Here is a 17,895-nt window from a genome sequence, read left to right on the forward strand (position 1 = left end):
AACAACATAGTCCCTACGAAAATTCTAACAACTAGAACACTCAAGTCTCAACACGAAGTAAAGGGGTTTCTACCTTTAGCTCAATTCCCAAGAGTTAGATAACCAAAGGGTTTAATATGTAATGCTTGACAAGAAGGTGTACAATATATCAATCTAGTCAATGTAGCCTGACAAGAAGGTTAATTCAACAACACGTGATTCAAGCCTAACTTACCTTACTTCCCATTTTCATTAAATTTGGAAAGAACAAGCATACTTATAGTTTCCACTAAGAGGAAGTATCAACTATTCATATATTCTCTTTTCTTAATTTGAGGTGACTCATTCGAATCTTAACTTCGTCTAACATAATAACCTTTCGCTCTTATCACTATACAATCTCTCACGCCATTCTTAATCTTATCACAACCCAACATAGGTAGTGTAATACTATGTATCACATATCATAGGCCTTTTTAAATCGTAATTTGTTTGAAATTACCTGGGGTATCTCCCCTACTTAGCATGCTCTTTACCATCAGACTCTTTGAAACATTTATAACTCTAAGGACCTGCTCTTTAAGACTAGATACTTATGACATCTTGCCGTTACGGCATTGTTCTCTAATCTCTTTTGGTCAATCATAATCTCACTAGACATAGCTAAGATGACATTACCCTCCAAACACAGTAAATATATATGTGTATGACCACCTTCAGCAAATACGATCTTTGACGTATAATTATTCATCCTTACACTAAATACATTAATATTCATAATATGATATAAGCATGTTCCTCGATTTTATGACTTAGCTGCAACATTATCGTCGCTCTTAAGATGCAAGAATTTATTTAATCTTAGTCCTTTCACATCTCATCTCAACTCTTAAAAACACCATAAGAATATACTAAGTGTTTTCCCAGTTATTGCTATTCTAGAATACTAATTTTAAACCCTTTAGTTGAGAAGTGTAGCATCTCGTTTATGACAATATACCTCCTTGGGCACCATCTTACTTTTGTAACTAATGTTTCATCTTTATCTAATGCCTTAACCTTCATTCATTCATTTATTTATCTAAAATCTCTTATATATCATACTCACACCTCACACATGTCATTGATTATTGACTTGAGTCCTCGTATTCTTTATATCAGACCAATTCGTTCAAATCTAGTTTTCACCTCTCTCATACCACCATTCTCCCACCAATGTCATTATTTAAAGTTCTAGCCTAATACTTAGTTCCAAACATGAGCAGCAACACAACTCCTTTTTGAGCTACATAAAATTAGAGTCGCGAGAGTAGAATCAAAGGCAGATTAGTCTATTGAGAGTTCATGATAAAAGTAATCTATCCAATCACACAAGTCCATCTAATTACAGCCTCAAATCAGAATTTTCTTATATCAAACCCAGAATAACAAATTAACGCCTAAATCAAAGTCCATCATCTTCTTAACTCATTTTTCCACAAGCGGTTATTTTAGAGTTTCAAGCCTAAAATATAGTGCTTCCACTAAACATCAAAATAGCACATATCTTTTAACCCACCAAGAATATAGCCTTAATTTACGATAGTTCTTAATTCACTATGACATATCCTCAAATTTCTCTTAACTCATAATCTCCAGTACTCTAAACATATCACATCGTAATTATGTCTCAAAACCGCAATAATACATGCATCCTTCTACTTAAGCCCATAGAGCATTGTAGCATCATATCACAATCGCAGAAATACACTTATGAATGTCTCTAATCTAGTCACACCAACAAGTTGGCTTATATATACATATATTAAAACTCAAACCTTCAATCCTAATCTTTAAAACACTACAAGAGAACAAACCAAATAAACAAGAACAACAGCTCAAAGGATGTAGCCTAAAACCAAACTCTCCTTTCATGGCCTCGTTATTTCTTATTCTTTCATTACATATCTTCACTCAAACTAAATCCATAGCCTATCATAAATTATGGAGTCTTTTTTTTCCGAATTCTAAAAGTATAGCCTATAATTTTCAATTCCCGATCATTTTATCCTCTTATTCATCTCCTGCACTTGATCTTCTGTATCACCAACACTACAATGATAGAGCATCATAATATTTCATCCTAGTTTCAAATATACTCTAAGTCTCATAACTTCTTTACAATACTTTAATAGTTTTCTAATAAAATATGAACTATACCATAAGAAAACTCTCAGCGTATATTTTAAATAAATAATTAATTTAATGTAGGTAATCACCACCACTATCATCATATATTGGCTACTACAACTCATTTTTTTTTCTTAGAAGAGGTTGTGTCTATCACAGGAAACCTTATCCATCTTAAAAATTCCAGTAAGCCTAACAAGATTTTGGTAGAAATTTCATGTAATCAGGACTATATCTTTCTATAGCTGTCTCAAAAGATCAAAAATCACGCCCTACAGTCACAATATATACTTACACCTATTATTGAATTTCATGTGACTTTGTACTATCCATTAAATTATACATCACAACTAATGTGCACCTCATAGCACCATCGTTCACTAGGTTAGAAACTGCAGCACGAGTTAAAGCCATCTTCGCAAGGAACGAGTAAGAACACATCAGAACAATCCTAAGGAAAGTTCAAGATCTATAGCACAATCTAGAATCAACAAGAATGAGAAACACCTATAAATTTTCTGGTAGTCTTTCGATCATGCAGGTGATCAGGCTACACAAGGAAGAATCCACTAGACACAGCTCCACAGACACAAATAATTCCCAGGACATATCTAAACCTAGGATTTGATACCAAGCTTGTCACGCCCCAAAACCTACCCTAGACGTGACCGACATCCGATGCTATGAACAACACCGGAAGAACCTTATAAATCAATAAATGCATATCTCTTTTAATAATAATTCATTATTTAATTCAAACATGTCAAAAATAGCTAAATGAAATCATGCTCACTCTTATAAAATCAGCAGAAGTTCAATACAACACAATATCATAAAAAGTTGTAAACGCCCAACAAGTCACACAAGACGTCAACATCTACCCACAATCTAACAACTATCTATGGAGCTTTTATGATGAATAAACGAGTATCTAAATTCAGGACGCAGCCCAAAAACTAAAATAAATAAACAACGATTGAGAGGAGTCCCATGAACAAGGGTGTGGGCTCACCAATAAGTCTGGGGCAACGGCCCTCCCAGTCGTTATGGGAAATGTAGGATCACCCCACCAAATAGAACTTTTCCAAGGGTAGAACGAGCTGATAAAAACTCAATTGTATAAGTCTAGAACTCCGTTGGGAATTTTGAGGCCACGGGTGGATTCATATGATGATTTTATGTATATGTGCATGTTTTGTTTGTAATTGTGAGGCATCGAATGAAATGTTGGGTGATAGAGTGGAAAACTGGGAAAAACTTCGAACTTGCTTCCCAATTTGTACCGCTGGGGCGGGGTGTGTACTGCTATGGCTGCACCGCTATAGCGGTGAACCCTTGACCGCAAGAGGTCGACCATTGTTCATGTGTTCTTTGTGGCGGGCAACGTCCCGCTATGGCGATGTCGCTATAGCGGAACATGAGCCGCCATAGCGGTAGGTAGATTTCTCTTGGTCTGCTATAGAGAGAACTTGGCTGCTATAGTGAGACCGCTGCAGTAGTAAATTGACCGTAGTAGCGGTCGACGGGGGGCAGAATACCGTATTTTAAACACGTAGTCCCACATTCTTTATTCATAAAACTCCAACACAGTTCCCCATAAGCACCTAGGGTAAAATTCCAAGCTAGAGCAAGAATACTCTTAAGAGGTAAGTCCCAATCATCCCTTTTAATCATTCCGTATCACCTTCATGATTATCATCTCTTTTATGGGTCTTTAATGGTGAAATTAGTAATAGTAACCCTAGAAATTAATAAACCTTCTAGACTTGATGGGTTATGATTGTTATCATTTATTCTTCATCTAATGGCTAGGGTTAACTCCTCTTAATTATGAATTGAACATTTAGAGCCATGAACTAAGTGAATTGAGACTTAGGGTTCCATAAAAATGGTAGCTTGGGCATAGAAACTACTTGTAATTGGGGTGTTGATTTAATATAGTTATAGTTGATGGTTAGTGATTACTAAGGCCCTTGTTAGGTTTTTTTACACCAAGAAATTATTCACGCATTGGAATGGGGCGAAAGGGGAGGGTGTCTTACATTGATTCTGTGACTAAAATAATTATGACTCATTGAGCATTCTAATCTCTAGACTTTGAGCGTTCCGAGGCTTTACGGAAGGGAAAAGCTATAGCAGAGTGATTCGAGTTGTTCCGGCTCTAAGTTTGAGGTAGGTTACGGTCTAATTGAGTTAGACTTTAATTAGTTGATTGTATGTGTTGTGAATTTTATAGGAGAAAGTATGTTTAGTCTTCATGCATGATGTTGTTTGGTTGAACTCCTATATGCAATTGATTGAATGATTGCTTGGTCTTCTTGCCACTATTCATTATGATTGAACTTACAGTTGATGTTGTTGTGATGCGAAGCTAATATGATCTTCTCGATGACTTTGTGATACAAAATGATGATTTGAGCATTGCTAATAAGAGGGCAGGAAATGTTGTTATGTATAGATAGATGGAAAGGAACAAAGGTGACCAATATTATGGACTCATGGTCCGAGGTTCATTCCAAAAATGAGAAACACGTTGATGTGGCCCGTGTCCAAGGTTCTTTCTAGAGTGGAGGTTTATGCTCGAGTCTGATGAGTATCTAGAATGAGTGGTACATAGACACCACGGGTCCCTTGCAGGTCATGACTACTGAGCAATGACATCAGTTAGCATGTGTTTATAGTGAGTATGATTACAGTGGTAGACTTGTTTCCGTGTGTGGCTTCTGTTGATTGAGTTCTTGATTATCTTGGGTGACTTGATTTGTGATAACCCTTGGTTGACTTTGTTGTGATTTATTTATTACATGTCTATTTGCTGACTTGTTTATTCAATTTATTTTATGAGATATGCAGGATACTAATCTTAGTCGGCCTATGATATTTACCGGTACATAGTGTTTATACTGATACTACCTTACTGCATTATTTTGAGTGCAGATTGTGATACATAGATTGCTACCCGCCCTCATATCTAGCTTTGAGGACGTTGTAGACAGATTTAAGGTGAGCTTCTATCCATGCCAGACTGCCCGAAGATCTTTCTCTTATGATGTCTATTTTCTATTCTGGACATTATGGTTATTTGTTAGACAGATTTCATTCCTTGGACATGTCTTAGATTAGAGTCCTTGTATGATGAATTTCGGATTTTGGGAAACTGTAATAGTTAGGACTTACGCATTTACTTCGTTATTTATGGCATGACTTATTTTGATTATCTTATGCTTGAATGAGTAATAACTGATTAAATTGGTTAATATAAAGATAGACTTGAATGAGTAGATGGCTTGTGTGTTGGTTCGGCCCACTAGGAGTTAGTGTAGGTGCCAGTCATGGCAGGTTGGGCCGTGACAGAGCTGGTATCAGAGCTTTAGGTTCGTCGATCTCGTCGTACAAGGACATGTCTAATAGAGTCTTGCAGATCAGTACGGCGACGTTTGTACTTATCTTCGAGAGGCTACCGGACACTAGGAAAATTCTCTTTTCTTTCTTTCTTTCTTTATTTCTTTCATGCTACTTGATTCTAATTGGTATCTGCTGATTAAAATTGGTATCTAATTGTCCTTTACTCTCTCGCAGATGGAGAGAACATGCGCCGAAGCAGCCAGAGGAAGAGGTGGAGGTAGAGGAGCCGGTAGAGGGGCGGCCCCAGTTGGGGGCGGAGTCTCAGTAGTTGATCCTATGCCTCCAGTGGTTCCTAAGAGGCCGCAGGAGATGCAGCCGCACCAGCCCAGTTAGCAGCAGTACCGGTCCCACCAGGATCAGCAGTTGCTCCTGGTATACCAGATGCTATGGCGCAGGTGCTAAATTGGTTGCATAGGTTAGCACAAGTTGGGGCTATACCAGCCGTTCCAGCAGGTAGGGGTTCATGAGTGGTAGCCCCAGGTCCGGATAAAGTTCAAGCTCCGGGAGTTCAGCATGCTGCAGCAGTAGCACCTTGCTTGGATGAAGTTCTGGGTTTGAAGGCCTTTCCGAGGCCAGTTGCAGGGCCGGTGATAACTGGCGAAAAGCATGACTTGTTTTGGAGGTTCACTAAAATGAAGCCTCTAGTCTTCTATGGCACTGAGTCAGAGGATCCATACGAATTCATCATAGTCTTTCACGAGAGGCTTCATAAGATGGGGGCTATAGACAAGTACGGTGTAGAGCTTGTGACCTTCCAGTTCTTGGGTGATTCCAAGTTATAGTGGAAGGCATATGTGGAGTGCAGGCCAGCTGGTCTCCTCCATTGACTTGGGTTCAGTTTCATTCAGTGTTCTTGGATAAGTACGTTCGGCGTACTCTGAGGGACCGAAGGAAGGATGAGTTTGCTAATATTGATCAGGGAAACTCATTTGTTGTTGTGTTCGAGTCCCGTTCCCACTCCTTGTCCTGATATGCTCTTCAGTTACAGCCTACTGAAGAGGAGAGGATCCGATGATTCGTGAAGGGATTAAACATTGGACTTCAGCTATCAGATCTTCTGCTTGTAGCCACTGGGCTTCATTACAGGAGGTAGTGGAGCATGTCCGTGTTTTTGAGGGTATTAAACAGGAAAGTCATGCAAAACATGTAGAGAAGAAGGCCCGAAGGGGTGGGGTTTTCAGTAACTCCTTCTCAAGGGGTCAAAGTTCACACGTATATTCAGGACATCCGATTCCGACTGTGATGCAGGTGTCAGCTGGGCCATCAGGGGAAACTTATCAGGCTTCCGATCAGCTGGGAGGTCATACTGCTTCATCAGCTTTTGTTCAGCGACCTACGCTGGACCATGCATGTTACGCGTATGGTGAGATAGGGCACATTAAGAGGTATTGCCCCAGGCTCAGACAACCTGGACAAGGGGCTCAGTATCAAGCTCCTCAAGCTTTAGTTGTACCAGATAGAGGGGGTAAGGATCGTGCACAGCAGGACGGGGTGGCCACACCGCTGGTAGGGTGGTGCCCAGCCTACCAAGGCGGTCCTCAGGCAGGTAGAGGCGAACAGTAGCTCGGCTGGGGTAGGCCCTAGACCGGATAGGGTAATTGTGGTAGTTCACAGGCTAAAGGAGGGCTCGATCATTTGTACGCTTTTCCAGGTACACCAGAGCCTGAGGCCTCTGATGCTGTCATCACAGGTACTATCTCAGTTTATGACCGGATGAATTCCCGCGGAAGATCAAGTTGGTGAGCCGTGTGATGGGAAACCTTCCCACAGGGTTCGGAGAGCACTGAATTAGAATGAGAGGTTTACCACCACATCATTGCATGCAAGGGGAGCTCGCTCGATTCGCAGATTGGTCCGATTCGTAATTCACTTCTGACCAATATTTTTCTTATGTGTCCACATATTTTACTGTGGGTTTGGATATGATGTGTGATACTCTTGATGTCTCTATTTATGTATCTGCTCAGGTTGGGGACTCGGTGGTGGTAGATAGAGTCTACCCTTCTTGCGCGATTACTTTTATGGGATATAGTACTTGGGCTGATTTGATGATCCTAGATATGGTTGATTTAGATGTTATTTTGGGCATGAGTTAGTTTTCCCTGCATTATGCTATCTCAGATTGTCATTCTAAGACTGTTACCTTAGCTATGCCTGGGGTACCTAGACTTGAGTGGAAGGGTAACCTTAGTCCCCTCCCTAAGAAGGTCATATCCTTCATTCGTGCTAAAAAGCTAGTAGAGAAGGGTTGTCTAGCTTATTTGGCACATATCCGTGACACCAGTGTAGATACTCCATCTATTGATTCGGTTCCAATGGTATGCGAGTTTGCGGATGTATTTTTCGCAGACTTTCTTGGTATGCCACCTAATCGTGATATTGATTTTAGGATTGATTTATACCCAGGGATTCGTCCTATCTCTATTCCACCTTATAGGATGGTGCGACAAAACTTAGGGAATTGAAAAAGCAGTGTTATATCCCGCATTTTTGCGTATTTGGATAATTTAAGATAATGGCGGGAGGTTAAGAGCAAGACTATAATTTTAATCTTGTTGGGTGCATAAGTTGTTTATGAAAATTTTGAAGTGGGAATATTAAGAAAGGTCAAGGGTATAAAGGGAAAATTCGTAATATGACTCGTGGAAATATGGAGGAAGACGAAGGGTAAATTCGGAATGTGGAAAAACAATTTTTCATGAAGTGCACAAAAAAAATATGGGCTTGGAAGAAAAGGGGCCATTTGGACCGTCTATAGTAAATGGGCCAAAGCCCATATGAGCACAAAATTAATAAGTCCATAAGATGACTTAATTAGTCATCTTATTCATTATGTCCCTAGAAGTTTCAAGAACCCTAAAGAACAAGAGAGGAGGAGAAACATAAGAGGGGCAATTCGGCCACCTCCAAAATCAACAAGAACCTTGAAATTTTTTTCTTCAAAAATCATTTCCTACTAATTGAAAGGTCCTTAGCAAGGTGGAGTGGTCTTTGGAGCAAGCAAAATCCATATTCTAGCAAGTTACAAGTCTTAGCTAAGTGAAAGATCAAGGAAGAAGGTAAGAATTTATTCCTTATATGTTATGGAAGTTTGTGCATGTTGTAGTGTACAAAAATGAATGAAATTCATGAAGAATATGGGTGTGTGTGGTGTAGCCGTATGGTTGTTGGTGTAATGTATAGAAATGGATGAAAATGCATGGAACATGAATGTTGTTGTTGTGGCCGAAAATAGGGGTGATGTTGTGAGATATGATGAATTGAATTTATGTAGCATTTTGATTGTTGTTGTGTTGTGGATTTTATGATGTTAAATGAAGGATTAATGGCTTGAAATGATTATGAAATTGTTGGTGTATTATGGAAGGAGTTAGTGCGACTTTGTTATGGCTTCTTATATTTGTAAGAATGATATTGTTAATGTGTAGGCTATAAATATAATTCATGAACTTGAAAGTGAGCCATTGTTTGGAAGATTGTAAGTTGGGTGGTGGTGATTGAATGTGAAAGAAGGGATTAAGTAGTTATTGTTCTTGTTAAAATTGGAAAGTGTTGGATGAAGTAGCATGTTGATTGAATTGTTTTGAAATTTATGTGAATTGAATTGAATTGAATTGAATGTTGGAGTGTTGCTAGAATAATTGCTAGTATTGTTGTTGGCTTGGCCGGGTTGAATTCCCGGATTGTTGTTGGTTAAAATTGGCTAGGTTGAAGTTTTGGAGATGGTGTATTTATAGGGGAAGTGCTGCCGAAATTTCGGTAGATAAATGCTACTTTAAGATTCCACTTCTAAATGCTCTAACCAAAGTTTGGTAAATATGACCAATTTGTAGATCGTGGCGGATTTGCAACTTGAATTTGGAATAGCATAAGGAGCGGAAAGAGGTATGTAATGCTTTACTCTTCCTTCTATGGCATGTCTTAGACGTAATAGGTCGGATACGAGCCTTGGGGACAACTCTATTCTCCGGAATCCGCACCTAAAGTTTCCCCTTTTTCATTCAGTAGAATTGAATCAAAAATCGTGTGAAATGTTGGAAAAACTTCCTAAACCTCTAGAACTTGCATAAATAAGACCCGACTACCTTGAAACACTCACAAGTAATGCCATGACATGTAACATATGCAAATGGTGTACGCTACCTCATTCGGCCCGAGGTGGGTCCATTGTTCCCGGATTTTCCCTATTGCTCCGTTTGACTCATTTTGGAGTAGAATCCAAAGGAAGCTTTTGATCCTTGTTCCAATTATCAAACGATAAGTACTGTACTATTTTTAATGGAAATATGTCTATGATGACCATGATAACGATGATGCTAAGGAAGAGAATACGTCTATGATAAGTATGACAAGAAGGATTCCATGACTAAGAGTCTTAAGCTAAGGACCCAATATGAATAAGAAAGTATCAAACTAGTTCTTGATTTCAATTCTATTCCTTGGTTATGACACCATCCTCTAAAGATTCCAAAGCCGATGAATTGATTTCTATGACGTCCACGATTTCATTCTATATTTCTTTCAACACTATTCTCCGTTGATAGTCTCGCCTTAAAATACTCGTTCTTTCAAGGTGAGACAAGGCGATCACGATTGTTCCATAATGTAATCGGAGGTCACCGACCTTATGTCACTCTGATGGTTACATGATTTTCTTTGGGCTCTCCTGCATGCTTATAGGACATATGTATGTGAGATATGAATATGTACATAGGGGATGGGAAGGGAAACATGTTTCATTGCCACCTGGTCAGCTGGCTTATCATCCCGGACGCGGGATATATGGGCGAGCCGATGTATTTCGGTGCTATGTGGGCGAGCCGACATTGTTCGGTGCTATGCTATGTCCTGCTATGCTATGACACGATATGATATGACATGATCTCGTATGATTTGATACGATATGATATGATATGATAAGACATGACATAATATAAGTTCTATTTTCTATGTCTATGAAAAAGAAATGTTTTCCAAAGACAGATATGTACAGTTAGATGTTTTGTACTCTTGAGGGTCCTCGTCGCTGTATAATGTACTAGCAAAGTTTAATTGCCTATGTTTATAATTATGTTTCTGATGTTAATTGTAAGCAACGAAAGAAAAAAAAAAGGATATGGTATAGTGCATACGGCCCACTTAGTGATAAGAATGCGATACGAGATAGGGGGTGCTCGGTACAAATATTGGGTACCCGTCGCGGCCCTAGTTGGGTCGTGACAAGTAGTTGCAAGATCTTTTGAGTAAGGGGTTTATTCGCCCGAGTGCCTCTCCTTGGGGTGCTCCTGTGTTGTTTGTTAAGAAGAAAGATGGGTCAATGCATGTGTGTATTGATTACCGTCAGCTTAACAAGGTTACTATCAAAACAAGTATCCCGTCCCCCGTATTAATGAATTGTTTGATCAGTTACAGAGAGCTTCTGTGTTCTCTAAAATTAATTTATGGTCAGGGTATCACCAGTTGAAGATTCGGACAAAGGATGCTCCTAAAACAGCCTTCCGCACCAGGTATGGACACTATGAGTTCTTGGTTATGTCTTTTGGGCTTACTAATGCCCCAACTGCGTTCATGGATTTGATGAATAGTGTGTTTAAGCCCTTTTTAGACTTTTTTGTAATAGTGTTCATTAATGATATCCTGGTGTACTCTAGAAGTAAGGAGGAGCATGAGAAACATTTGACGATTTCTCTTGGGGTATTACGGGAGAAGGAGTTGTATGCTAAATTCTCCAAGTGTAAATTCTAGTTGTCTTCTGTGTCCTTATTGGGGCATGTAATTTTGAAAGAAGATATTATGGTGGATCCTCAAAAAATTCAGGCAGTCAGGGAATGGGCTAGGCCCACGTCAATGACTAAGATCCGTAGTTTCGTGGGTCTGGCTAGCTACTATTGTCAGTTTGTGAAGAGGTTTGCCTCTATTTATTCTCATTTGACTTGCTTGACTCAGAAAGAGGTACTGTTTTAGTGGTCTGACAAGTGTGAGGAGAGCTTCCAAAAGCTCAAGACTTTTTGACTACAACACCTATCCTAGCATTGCCAGTGGAGGGAAAGGATTTTGTTGTTTATTAAGATGCTTCTCATTCTGTTTTGGGTGCTATTGTGATGCAAGAAAAGAAGGTGATTGCCTATGTTTTTCGGCAGTTGAAGGTGCATGAGAAGAACTATCCTACTCACGACTTAGAGTTGGCAGTGGTGGTGTTTGCGTTGAAAATATGGAGACACTACTTGTATGGTGTCCACTGTGAGGTGTCTACTGACTACCGCTACTTGCAGCATGTGTTCACTTAGAGGGATCTGAACTCTAGGCAGCGGAGATGGATGGAACGGCTGAAGGACTATGACATCACCATTCTATATTATCCCGGTAAGGAAAATGTAGTGGCTGACACGTTGAGCAGAAAGTTAGCTAGTATGGGAAGTCTGGCTCGTTTGATTTTCTTGGAGCGTCCGTTAGCTAGAGAGGTTCAGATTGGTTAACAGTGTTATGAGGCTAGATATTTCTAACACGGGAAGGATGTTGGCTTGTGTTGAGGCTTGGTCATCCTTTCTGGAGCAAATTAAGGCTATGCAGTTTGAAGATGCTAAGTTGTGCAAAATTCGTGACAAGGTGTTACGTGGAGAGGCCAAGGAGGTCGTGATTAATGAAGAGGGGGTTCCGCGAATTAAAGGATGAGTTTATGTGCCATGTGTGGGTGATTTGATTAAAACCATTCTGATAGAGGCTCGTAGTTCAAGGTATTCTATTCATCCTGGTGCTACCATGATGTACGTCGATTTGAGACAGCACTACTGGTTGACTAGGATGAAGTGTGATATAGTGGAGTTTGTTGCTCAGTGTTTGAACTGCCAACAGGTGAAGTATGAACATAAGAAACCTGGGGGTACACTTCAGAGGATGCCCATTCCTGAGTGGAAGTGGGAAAGAATAGCCATGGACTTCGTAGTTGGTCTTCTGAAGACGTTGGGGAAGTTTGACTCTATCTGGGTTATTGTTGACATATTGACTAAGTCTGCCCACTTTATTCCAGCGAAGATAACTTATAATGCGGAGAAATTGGCTAAAATCTACATTCGTGAGGTGGTTAGGCTCCATGGGGTTCCTATCTCCATTGTGTCCAATAGGGGTACAACGTTCACATCCAGATTTTGGGAGTGTTTGCATGAATAGTTAGGTACGAGGTTGGATCTTAGTACAGTATTCCACCCACAGACTGACGGGCAGTCTGAGCGGACCATTCAGGTTCTTGAAGATATGCTTCGTGCGTTTGTGATAGACTTTGGTGAGCATTGGGACCAGTTCTGTTATATCCAGCATTTTTGTGCAATTGAAAAATTCAAGACAATCGCGGGAAGACAACAAACAAGGCTTTATTTTTGTTTTGGTTGGCATATGAGTTGCTTATGAAGAATTTAGATGCGGAATTATTAAAAGAGTCTAGGGGTAAAATTGGAATTTCGGAGAATAGTTTTGTGAATTGCAACTTGTCATGAAAAATGGATTTGGGCTTGAATTTCTTTTAAAAATAAAGAGGCCCAACCGGCCATGGGCATGGGCTAGGCCCATGTTGAATTAAAATCCATGTGCTTAAATAGAAGATCAAGTCTTCTACTTGTCCACATAACTCTCTAGAATTTTCAAGAAATTGAAGGAAAAGAAAAGAAGGAGATAAACTCCAAGGGCCATTCGGCCAAGCTCCCACAAGCAAGAACCTTGGGAAATTCTCATCCAAAAATTATCCTCTTCTAGCCAAACAATCCCTTGAAGGGCCCTTAGCAAGGTGGAGTATTCATTGGAGCAAGAAAAAAACATATATTTATAAGTTGGAAATTAAAGCAAGTTGGAGAATCAAAGAAGGAGGTAAGAATTCATTCTCTTTACATGATATGGATATTTTTGCATGTTGTTGTATGCAAAAATGAGTGAAATTCATGAGAAATATGGAAGTGGGGGTGGTGGCCGTGTATGTGTATATGTGTGGGTAAATATCATGTGCTAATTATTTTATTTAGTGTTCGGTTGTTATTGTTGTGAATGTTATGTTAATAATGGAAGTTGAATGATTTTCGAGGGATTGTGGTTGTGTATGCTTGATGTTGGCCGTGTAGTTGTAGTGTGATGTGGAGGAAAATGAGTTAATTTTATTTAGTATATTGGTTGTTGTTGTGTGGATTCCATATCGCTAATAAAGGCTTAATAATCTTAGTGAAATGGTAGAAGTTGGAGACTTGTGGTTGAAGTTATATAAATTGAGTATTATGTTCTTACATGTATGGAAAACAATGATATTAGTATGGTGTTGTTGGAATATATATTATAAGGTTGTTATTGTTTTTATTGGAGTTGGAAAGTCTTGAAGGAAGTAGTATGTGAATTGAAGTGTTAGAATGTATCTTGGGTTGGTTATTGAAATTGTTAGTATGGTTGTTGTCATTATGTTGATGGTTTGGCCGGGTTGAATTCCCGGATTGTTGTTGATTAAAAATTGGTTAAGTTGAATTTTTTGAATGGTGTATTTACAGGGGAAGTGCTGCCGAAATTTCGGTAGCCAAGTATTATCTTAAGATTCCAATTCTAAGTACTCTAACCAAAGTTTGGTAAATATGACCAATTTGTAGATTGTGGCGAATTTGCAACTTGAATTTGGAATAGCATAAGGAGCGGAAAGAGGTATGTAAGGTTTTACTCTTTCTTTCTTGGCATGTCTTAGCCATACTAGGTTTGATATGAACCTCGGGGACAACTCTATTCCCCGGAATCCGCACCTAAAGTTTCCCCATTTTCATTTAGTAGGATTGAACTAGAAATTGTGTGAAATGTTGGAAAAACATCCTAAACATCTAGAACTTGCATAAATAGGACCCGACTACCCTAAAACCCTCACAAGGGACGTCATGAAATGTAATGCACGTAAACTTGGTACGCCGCCTCATTTGACCCGAGGTGGGCCCATTGTTCCCGGATTTTCCTTATTGTTCCGTTCGACTTATTTTGAAGCAAAATCCAAAGGAAACTTTTGATCCTTGTTCCGATTATCAAACGATAAGTACTGTACCATTCTAATGGAAATATGTCTATGATGACCATGATAACGATGATGCTAAGGAAGAGAATACGTCTATGATAAGTATGACAAGAAGGATTCCATAACTAAAAGTCTTAAGCTAAGGATTCAGTATGAGTATGAAAGTGTCCAACTAGTTCTTGATCTTTAATTCTATTCCTGAGTCATGCCACTATTTTCTAAAGATTTCAAAACATGAATTGATGTCTATGATGCCCCTGGTTTCATACTATGTTTTCTTCTAGCGCTATTCTTCGTTGGTAGTCTCGCCTTAAAATACTCGTTCCCTCAAGGTGAGACAAAGCGACCACGATTTTTCCATAATGTAATCGGAGGTCACCGACCTTACGTCACTCCGATGGACACATGATTTTCCTTGGGCTCTCCTGCATGCTTATATGATATATATATATATGGGATATGTATATGTACATGGGGAAATGGGAAGGGAAACATGTTTCACTGCCACCTGGTCAGCTGGCCTATCATCCCGGACGCGGGATATATGGGCGAGCCGATGTATTTCGGCGCAATGTGAGCGAGCCGACATTGTTCGGTGCTATGATATTACATGATATACTATGATATGCTATGACATGATACGATGTGAAATAAGCTCTACTTTTTATGAACATGAAAAAGAAATGATTTCAAAAGACGGACAAGTATGCATGGTATCCGGCCTGAAAAAGGTATTCTAATGTACAGGTTACTTTCTCGTCTCATTATGTGTCCTATGACCCTATGATATTGATAATCATACTCTATGTTCTGTTTGTATTACCTTCCATGCCTTACATACTCGGTACACTATTCGTACTGACGTCCCTTCTTGTGGACGCTGCGTTTCATGCCGCGCAGGTCAGCAGGTAGGCGGATCTGGTTCCTAGGAGCTCTATCGGCAGAAATTGGCAGCGCTCCAGTTGTCCCGGAGCCTCAGTTCCTTGGTACTATTTTTGTGTATATATTCGGGCACGGCAGTACTCGGCCCTTCCTATGTATATGTGTGTACTATGTTTAGAGGCTCGTAGACAGATATGTACAGTTAGATGTTATGCACTTCTGATGGTCCTCGTCGCTGTATAAAGAGTTCGGAAAGTTTGTTAGCCTATGTTTATAATTATGCTGCTGATGTTAATAGTAAGCAACGAAAAAAAAAATACGGTGATGTTTATACGGCCCACTTAGTACTAAGAATACGATACGAGATAGGGGGTGCTCGGTACAAGTATCGGGTACTCGTCGCGGCCCCTAGTCGGGTCGTGACAAGTTCTTGCCTTTGGCCTAATTTGCATACAATAATAGCCACCACTCGAGTATTGATATGGCTCCGTTTGAGATGTTGTATGAGAGGAGGTGTAGGTCTCTTATTGGGTGGTTTGATGCGTTTGAGGTAAGACCTTGGGGTACTGATCTTCTGAGGGAGTCCCTAAAGAAGGTGAAGGTGATTCAAGCTAAGCTTCTGGAAGCACAGAGTAGGCAAAAGGAGTATGCGGATCGTAAAGTCCGAGATCTTGAGTTAGGAGAGGGAGAGTAAGTGTCGCTAAAAGTCTCACCCATGAAGGGTGTGGTGAGGTTTGGGAAGAAGGGCGAGCTTAGCCCGAGGTACATTGGGTCGTTTGAGATCCTCAAGCGTGTGGGGGAGGTGGCTTACAAGTTGGCTTTACTCTGGGTCTATCAGGCGTTCATCCGGTATTCCATGTTTTGATTTTGAAGATGTACCATGGCGATGGTTCGTACATAATCTGTTCGGATTCAGTTTTGTTAGATGAGAATTAGACATATGAGGAAGAGCCTGTTGCTATCTTAGATAGGGATGTTTGCATGTTGAGGTCCAAGGAAATAGCCTTTGTGGAAGTTCAGTGGAAGAATCGTCTAGTGGAGGAAGCTAGTTGGGAAATAGAAGCTGATATGCATAGCAAGTATCCTCATCTTTTCACTGAATCATGTAACTTTTCTTAGTTTACTCATCCCTGTCCGTTTGGGGAAAACGGTGTTCTAATTGGTATCTGGTGTAACGATCCTCCCGGTCGTTATGGGAAATGTAGGATTACCCCACCAAATAGAACTTTCCCAAGGGTATAACAAGCTAATAGAAACTCAGTTGTATAAGTCTAAGATCAGAAAATTTGACTTGCTTGTGGATTTTGCTAATTTTGTTGTGTCCTTCGAGGGGTGACATAGGAAATTAGAACTCCGTTGGGAATTTCAAGGTCATGGGTGGATTCGTATGATTATTTTATGTGTATGTGCATGTTTTGTTTGTAATTGTGAGGCCTCGGATGAAATGTTAGGTGATAGAGTGGAAAACTGGGCAAAACTTCGAGCTTACTGCCCGATTTGTACCGCTGCGGCGGGGTGTGTACCGCCATGGAGCCATCGCTATAGCGGTGAACCCTTCGTCGCAAGAGGTCGGGCATTGTTCATGTGTCCACTGTGGCGGGCAATTCCCGCTATGGCGATGTTGCTATAGCAGAACATGGGCCGCTATAGTGGTGGGCGGATTTCTCTTAGTCCACTATAGCAAGATCGCTGCAGCGGTAAATTGACAGCCGCAGCGGTCGATGGGGGCAGAATACCATGTTTTAAACACTTAGTCCCATATTCTTTATTCATAAAACTCTAACACAGTTCCCCACAAGCACCTAGGGTGAAATTTCAAGCTAGGGCAAGAATACTCTTGAGAGGTAAGTCTCATCCATCCCTTTTAATCATTCCCTATGACCTTCATGATTATCATCCCTTTTATGGGTTTTCAATGGTAAAATTAGTAACAGTAACCCTAGAAATTAATAAACCTTCTATACTTGATGGGTTATGATTGTTATCACTTATTTATCATCTAATGGCCTGGGTTAACATCTCTTAATCATGAATTGAACCTTTAGAGCCATGAACTAAGTGAATTGAGACTTAGGGTTCCATAAAAATGGTAGCTTGGACATGGAAACTGCTTGTAATTAGGGTGCTGATTTAATATTGTTATAGTTGATGGTTAGTGATTACTAAGGCCTTTGTTAGGTTATTTTACACCAAGAAATCATTTACCCATTGGAATAGGGCTAAAGAAGAGGGTGTCTTGCATTGATTCTGTGACTAGAATAATTGTGACTCATTGAGCATTCTAATCTCTAGACTTTGAGCATTCTGAGGCTTTACGGAAGGGAAAAGCTATAGCAGAGTGATTTGAGTTGTTCCGGCTCTACGTTTGAGGGAGGTTACGGTCTACTTGAGTTAGACTTTGATTAGTTGATTGTATGTGTTGTGAATTTTATAGGAGA

Source organism: Lycium barbarum, chromosome 2 (genome assembly GCF_019175385.1).
Source record: "Lycium barbarum isolate Lr01 chromosome 2, ASM1917538v2, whole genome shotgun sequence".
NCBI classification, from domain to species: Eukaryota; Viridiplantae; Streptophyta; class Magnoliopsida; order Solanales; family Solanaceae; genus Lycium; species Lycium barbarum.